The sequence below is a fragment of the Crocodylus porosus genome, unplaced genomic scaffold, assembly GCF_001723895.1.
Source record: "Crocodylus porosus isolate Cpor-Errol unplaced genomic scaffold, CroPor_comp1, whole genome shotgun sequence".
Lineage (NCBI taxonomy): Eukaryota > Metazoa > Chordata > Crocodylia > Crocodylidae > Crocodylus > Crocodylus porosus.
This window is the reverse complement of record NW_017728912.1, coordinates 35668422-35676024: the sequence shown is the minus strand read 5'-3', so window position 1 is coordinate 35676024 and position 7603 is coordinate 35668422. Positions and strand designations below refer to the sequence as shown.

The 7603-nt window shown below is 43.5% G+C and overlaps 1 protein-coding gene across 1 annotated transcript in view; it reads right to left on the bottom strand.

Annotated features, from left to right (window-relative positions):
* The window catches only part of NPFFR2 (neuropeptide FF receptor 2), a 20808-nt gene extending 14141 nt beyond the window's left edge, over window positions 1–6667 (bottom strand). Inside the window, exons 1-2 of the mRNA XM_019534277.1 lie at window positions 6572–6667; window positions 3774–3878 (exon numbers count right to left, since the gene is read on the bottom strand). The gene's annotated coding sequence lies outside the window, so the exon portion shown is untranslated. The remainder of the gene's footprint in view (window positions 1–3773; window positions 3879–6571) is intronic.
* Between the last annotated feature and the right edge of the window lie 936 nt (window positions 6668–7603).

Sequence of the window (7603 nt, the reverse complement as noted above, 5' to 3'; positions counted from 1 at the left end):
CCAAAAGCAAAAAATGACACTTTAAACTTGGCATGCTCCTGTGCTCAGCTCAGCACATGCCCAGAAGAGGCACTGCATTAGTTGGACCCAGCTTGCCCAATGTTTGTATAAATCAGATACTTCAGTGGGGCTTTTTTGCCATTTTTATATAATAGCTGATTGAATCAGCTATTAGAAAAAAGCACCAAAAAGCCCGGTTGAAGTGCCTAATCTATAACAGTCTCTGCAGAGCCAGGTCAAACTACCATACCGCTTCTTCTGGTAAGGCACTTTTTTTTTTTTTTTTTTTTTAACATCTGTAAGCAGCCACAGAGCATGACATTGGGACTGTCCTGTACATCCCAGTAATTAAAAACCACCACTATAATACTAATGGCAGGCCCAAATGAACCTAATTGTTCTTTTTCATTCCAAATTCCTATTTACAGTTCAGTCATGTAATCTTTTTCATACACTGGAGTCCATAAGAGTCTGAGTGTGAATGCACCAAATGTAAGGAAACTGAAAGTAATTTTGAAAGACTGTATATTATGAAGCATAAAAAGACAACATTCACAAATATTAATCTGGTATGACAGAGAAGATATGTACAAATTACCCTTAAAACTGCCAAAAGCCAAGTTCCCTTGAGAAGACAGGCTACATAAACAACCAGCCAAAAGGGAAATACTAGAGAACGTAACAAGTCAATTTAGAACCCGACACAATGGAAGATGAGGGACATAAAATAAAAAAGCAGTAAAACCTGAGAAGGCAGTGCAGGTTAAGAAATCTTGTGCTTAAGCACAGCTTAAATTTCTGCTGGACTTCAAAAATCAGTTAAAGGCAAACATGCTGCTGAATGTGTTCATATACAGGGGACTCTCTTTAAAATGATTACTAAAATTATAGCTCCTAATAGAACACGATTGATTTTTATTACTCTGTTTACAAGTAAAACAGGGTTGTGTCAAGCTGTGGAAAGGAATCAATAGACTAAAGCTGGAAGGACTGTTCTGTAGATAAAGTATTGGTGTGGAATACAAATCTCTGAATTTGTTTCTTGATTCAACCATTGACTTTGAGTGTGATACTGAACCACCCACATTTGATCTCTTGGGCATATCTACATGTGATGCTATGTCACCATAGCAACGTGCTAGGGTGTGGCATAGCATCCACAGAGGCCTACATGTGACCATCAGCTACTTCACCATAACGATGCACTACCCTGTTATAGCATGCCACTACGGCGAAGTAGCTACTAAAAATAACCGTGCGCAGTGCGTACAGCACAGTATGGACTGTTACTGTGCTGTGACTTAGTACTTCCAAAAGGAAGTAATAAATTATGGTGCAGCAACAACATTGTTATAGCAACACATCTAAACACACCCTTTGTGTCCCATCCCCAACTATGCATTGGAGATTATATCATCTTTCTTCCATTCTTTGTAATTACATTGTAATTACATTAATCTGTTTACTTTGTAAGTGAAACTCTTTAAGGTAAGAACTGTGGTTATTGCCACTACAAACCTTCATCTGCAACTATAAGAAATAATTTTGAAAATGTCCAAGACATCCTATAATACGCCATAGGTAACAGGAGGGTAGACGAGGGTATTACTAATGCCCTGCCGCTGCACCAACAGGGAAATAGTAGGTTAATGTGCATCCCTAATACGGAAGAAGACAAAATCTACTGCAATCTATGTCAATTTAACCTAACTGATGCCCTGCTCTGCTTTTAGGGTACCCTTTCCTCCTCCTTGCCCACCATGCCTTGATGTACTTACTGAATTGAAAAGGGAGGCTGCCTTGAGAGTCCTAGAACAAACTTTGATCCATCCAATAGCCAGCAGGACCCTGCTACTGGCCTCGATCATGCCCCTAGGCTACGTGGGCATCCTTTCCATGCCCCAGGGCACCTGTAAGCCTTAAGGGCTAATTACTTGGCTTTGCCCACCCCTATACCATATCTCATGCCTCTCAGGTGTTGCTGTACCATCATTCTCCTATTGGGCCTTTGGCCTTGTCAGCCTCCACCCCACTTCTCTAGCTGGGCCTTCTAGCTTAGGCCCACAGGATTAAACGTAGCTTATAGGTACCCGCTCTAGTCTTGCCCCTCAGACACTGGGCCCCTGGACCCTGTCTCCACCTCTCTTGGGCACTGGGCTCTAGGCCCCTGGCCCCAGCTTTCTGCAGGCTCTGGGCCCACTCTGGCTTGAACCTGCCCCCAGCAGGATTCAAGATGACCGCCTACCCTTTGGACATCATTTAATTCATAGACTCATAGATTCATAGACATTAAGGGCTGGAAGGGACCGCGCAAAATCATCAAGTCCAGCCCCCCTGCCATAGGCAGGAAGTCTTCTGGGATCAAACAATCCCAGCAATATATGCATCTAAATGCCTTTTGAATAGGTCCAGAGTAGGTGCTTGCACCACCTGAGGGGAGTCTGTTCCAGACCTCGGACACTTGGACTGTAAAGGAGTTTTTTCTTATGTCCAGTTTAAAATGGCCTTCCAGAAGTTTGTGGCAGTTAGACCTCGTCATCCCTTGGAGAACCCTGATGAACAACTGTTCTCCCAGATGCTGGTGCAGCCCCCCCTTATATACTTATAAGCTGCCACTAAGTCCCATAAGCCTGCTCCAGGATGAAGAGTCCTATGTCCATGGGCAAATGGTGCCTCCTGAATCAGGCAAGCGCTTGTCCCCCAAGCAGCCAGTCAACAACTGGGGAGGGGGGTCCCCCATGGCCAATCATGCAGACCGAGGGGGGGGCACTTCCAGACCAGTGCAATCAGCTGCAGAGGAACCTGCCCCCCTGGTTGGCACGATCAGCCACAGGGGGACTGTGGGGATCGCTTCTCCTGTCACCCCCACTCTCCTGGCCAGCACTCTTCAGGGAGGCAACAGCACTCTCACCTGCCCCCCCTGCCCATTGCCTAAGCAGGGAACGCTGCTATCAGGGGATGCACAAGAGCTCTCAGGGGGTTCATGTGCACCCCCATGCACCCCCTACGCATTGTCACTGCCCATGTCCCTCAGCCCCTCCTCATAAGGTTTGCTCTCTTGGCCTTTGATCATGCGGGTGGCTCTCCTTTGTGCTCTCTCAAGCTTATCCACATCCCTCCTGAAGTGGGAGGTCCAAAACTGGACACAGTGCTTTAGCTGTGGCCTCACTAAGGCTGAGTAGAGTGGGAGGATGATGTCCCTGGTTTTGCTTGAGATGCATCGGTGGATGCATGCCAGAGTTTGGTTTGCTTTGCAGCCACAGCATCGCACTGGGGGCTCATGTTCATTTTGTAGTCAATCAAGAACCCCAAGTCTCTTTCTATCATGGTACTACAGAGTATAGCACTGCCGAGCCTATAAGTGTGATGCTGGTTCTTCCTCCCAAGGTGGAGCACCCTGCAATTCTCTGCATTAAATGCCATCAGGTTTTGGACCGCCCACCTTGCGAGACTGTCCAGGTCAGCCTGTATCCCCAGCCTATCCTCCAGTGCGACTCCCTTCCCTCATAGTTTAGTGTCATCCATGAACTTTGCCAGTCCACACATGACACCCAAATCCAGATCATTTATGAAGGAGTTGAAGAGTACTGGCCCGAGCCAGCCAATTAGATCTGGCTTCAGTATTTGTTTACTGATCAGGCCTAACTGTATGTCATAAAAGCTGTGTTGAGTCTAATGAACAATAAATTAAATTACTGTAATATCATATCAAAACACATGACAAAATACTTTAAATTAAAAAAAATGAAAATAGATACATTCAAGCTACTTACTATATTTATTTATCATAACCAGAATACAGATTGAAGGGAGGACCATTGTCTTATTTCCTGGATATGAGAGGCTGTAGTCTGACTTTATGCTCCAAGTGGAACTCACTGAAATTAAAGGGGAGAGCTTCAGAGAACAAGTCACAGTATGATGGCAATATCTTCATTCTTCCTGCTGTGTCCTCCACTATGCAGTTTTTAATTTGCCTCCTACCCTTTCCTGTGGTTACCTGACATGTTTACCCTCATGTTTACTTCTCAAGAAAACATAGGTTTGTTATATTTTGCATAACAACCTGATTCAACAATACCAAATCTTTTTAGGCAGAGGCAGAACGAGCCATTTCTGTGCCTTCTGTGATAGTACTGGCCAGGGCATTGGTGGCAATAGAAAATGTCATTGTTGTAACCCCTGTAAATCAACAGCTAGGGCTGGTTCTGCACTTGCCCACCCATACTTATGCTACTGCTTGCCTGTCAAGCAAAAAATGGGATAACAATCTTTATGCTGACAAGGCTCAGCTTAACTTTCTGGAAAAAAATTGTGATGCTATTAAATACTGTTTTTTTACCTTCTGTGCCAAACTTACAGTTTTATAGAGATTAAATGATATATCATGCTCTGCTCTATAATGTATGCATTTCTCTGCCACTGCTTTCCTATGCACTGATTAAAAGGCCTGCACTTCAGTGCTGGCAAAGATGGCTGGAAAAATTCCCTTCCAATTTATTCCTTGCACCTTCAAATGACTCAGTGTCTACAAATTATTTTTACCAGTCTTATCTTTGTTAATAATCTTTCTCTGATGCATACTTTTATTTGGATTCATTACCTATCAAATGTTTTAATCAATCTGAGTCCACAGTTAGCTACTGCTGGAAAATGTTTTACTGCAAATGGTATCCACCTGAAAACACACCTTGGTGGTTTTACCTCAAAGCAAACTCAAGATAGGGGGCATTAAATGTGCATGAAGATGGTCTGACTGCATAAGTATGGCAGGAATAGCCTGGGTTCTGCTTTTGGGTACAGTGCAGAAGTGATGTATAGTCTCAGTACACCCACAGCAGGCCAAAGACAGTCAGTGCCTCTGAGAGGCCATTCAGAAGGTCTTCCCTACTTCCTTCTTGCAGTACAGCAAAGAAATAAGTTGTAGAAGTTTATTCTCACATTTGCACTGTACCAGTTGCTATGAAGAGGTAGGTGGGAAAGGTGATAATCACCTCCCAGGGCAAATTTAAACATGGCCCAGTGGTGCATTCACATCTCCTTTTGATTGATTCCTGGTTCACCCAAAGTTTAAAGCCAACTGACTGACAGTGGCAACATCATTTCTATTCAGGCCCAAGTAAGGAAATCAGTTAATTTCATGGCTCATTATAATTCCTTCTAAACTCTTCATTCCACAGGTGTTAACAACCCTCTCTCCCTTTTCATCACCTTGAGGTTCCACTAATCAAACTATCCTTTTTTTTTGCTATTTTTCTGTCTGTTAGCTGGTCGGGGTAAAGTAGCTCCTATTTCACAGTCCTACAAACTGTTTTTAACTCTCTCTAGTTAAAGCATTAACTCATGTGTAGAAATAAATTTTAGTGGCCACATCTACACATCACGTAACACGAAGCATTGCGTAGCATGAACCTAAAAGCTCTTCGGCAATGCTACTCTGCAGTAAGTTGGTTACTGCGCAGTCATTTAGTACTTGTGTATGCAAGTACTAAATGACTGCGCAGTAACAACTGCACAGTCAGAGTCTTGTGTAGATGCAGCCAGTGAAGCATTGGATGCACTGTTGAGACTTTGATTAATGAATCTGAAAAAAAAGAGATGTGCATTTAATTCTAATGACTACAAGACTAATGAAACATCTTTTAACTATTTTTGCCTAGTTTGTTTTTTTCATACATAATGCACATTCTAATAAAGTTATATTTGTTTTTGCTTTGATCTTAAACTGAGTAATAAAGCCCAGAGCCCTGCAATATTAGTAAGTTTGTATTTTCTTTTAAACTGGAGAAAAATATTTGTTTTATGTGGGATGGTACACCCCACTATCTGCACCCCACCCCACTTGTAAAAATCCTAGATCCGTTTGTGTTCATCTCCTATTCTTTTTCACACTCAGGTAGTGAACATGCTCACAGTGCGGAGCACCTGGAGATCAGACACTGAACTCCACACCAGGCAGGCCCTGACTGAGTTCAGGGTAATTTTGACTTGTCTGATCACTGTAGAATCTTACTCCATTGCTTGCCTGAGTACAATAACTACTCCCATGGAAATGATGGAAGTTGGCTTCCAGTCCTGATTTATATAAAAAGCTGTATTTGATTTTATTTTGGTATAAAACAAGTTAAAATTACAGGGTCACAGGGCTACAGATGTTACTGAGTCTGGATGGATTGCTGCTGAGCTGCAGAGGAGCTCATCTTAAAGAAAAGTAAACAAAATGCCAAGGACTGACACAGCATGTGCTAGCAACATGATATCATTGATTTTCTTGAGGGGTAAACAAAGCAAAGGAATGCAACTCTGCCTTAAGTCATTCATTGCTTTTCAGAATAAATGTGATTGTGCAACAACAACGTAAGAAATCTCACTCAGACCAACTGTGCAGAAGGGTCAGCACAAGGCATGTGCAATGGCTGAATCCTGCAGCCTATTATGAAGACTTCAAACATCACTAATTTAAGCTTTTCTCTGCAGCAAAGAGAATTATAAAAGTACTTTTTATTTTAGCAGATTTCCTATGTAATCACATGACCCTAGGACCTGGCACTTTAAAAAGAACATCACTTACTATGAAGCTGAAAACAATACAGCAGTGTACAGGCCCTTCTTCTAAGGGTGGATTTCAGTCTATGCAGTATTACCTGGTTTGTATGGTGCCCACATGGTCTGTGTGTGAAGGGGAAGCAGATACAGAAGATATTATAACATTGCAGAGATAAGACACTTGGGCTAGGGACAGGTATTACACATAAACTGGTTTAAATGATCAAAAACTGGTTTAAACCTGTAACAGAACAGACATTCAGTGCATATAAACTGCTTTCAAAATGGTTGAAACTGGTTTGAGAGAAACTTGGTTGAATGTTGCATCAGACCTAACAGATTTGGCTCAGACCCCTTGCTGGTTGAAGATAAACAAGACAACTCCAGCATCGCGGCATGCTCTCTTGGCTGTGTGGGGCTCTCTGCTTCACAGCAAGGCTTGCCCCTTTCCTCTGCTCTCTAGCTGGAGCAGGGACATATCCTAGTGAAGACACTGGTGGGCATGGCCCCAATCAGGCAAAGTGAGCAGGGAGGGGGTTAATTCTTCCCTCCTTCCCCTCTCCCCCCACTGCAGCTGAGGTCTGCCTGTCTGCCAGGGAGCAGTGGGAAGGGAGCTACAGTGGTGGCCCCTGCCTGGTATGGCCAGATCCCAGCTGCAGGGAGGAGTCTGAAGGAGGAATTAAGCTTTCTCCCTGCCCCCTTCACCTTAACAGCGCCACACTGGGTTGATTGATCAGCAGGGTTGGGAGGGGGGCTGGCCTGGGGCTTTTCCAGCAACCTACAGACTCTGAAAGCCAAACTCCCTGCCATCCCCACCTGAGATAAATGTTGCTCTTTCTGAAGAAAGTAGTTCATAATCCACATGGGGACTGCTTTGCACTTTGGTGTGCTCATCAACACCAGTGAACATGCTGCCATTTAGACAGGATAAGGTTTAACACCTACATTGTACTGTAGCAAATGACTGTACAGTGGGTAAAGCAACTGAGAATTTGGCCCCATCAATAAAAATGCTAAGCTTTACCCTCGTTATGAAAATTATTGATGTTTTTGGGAA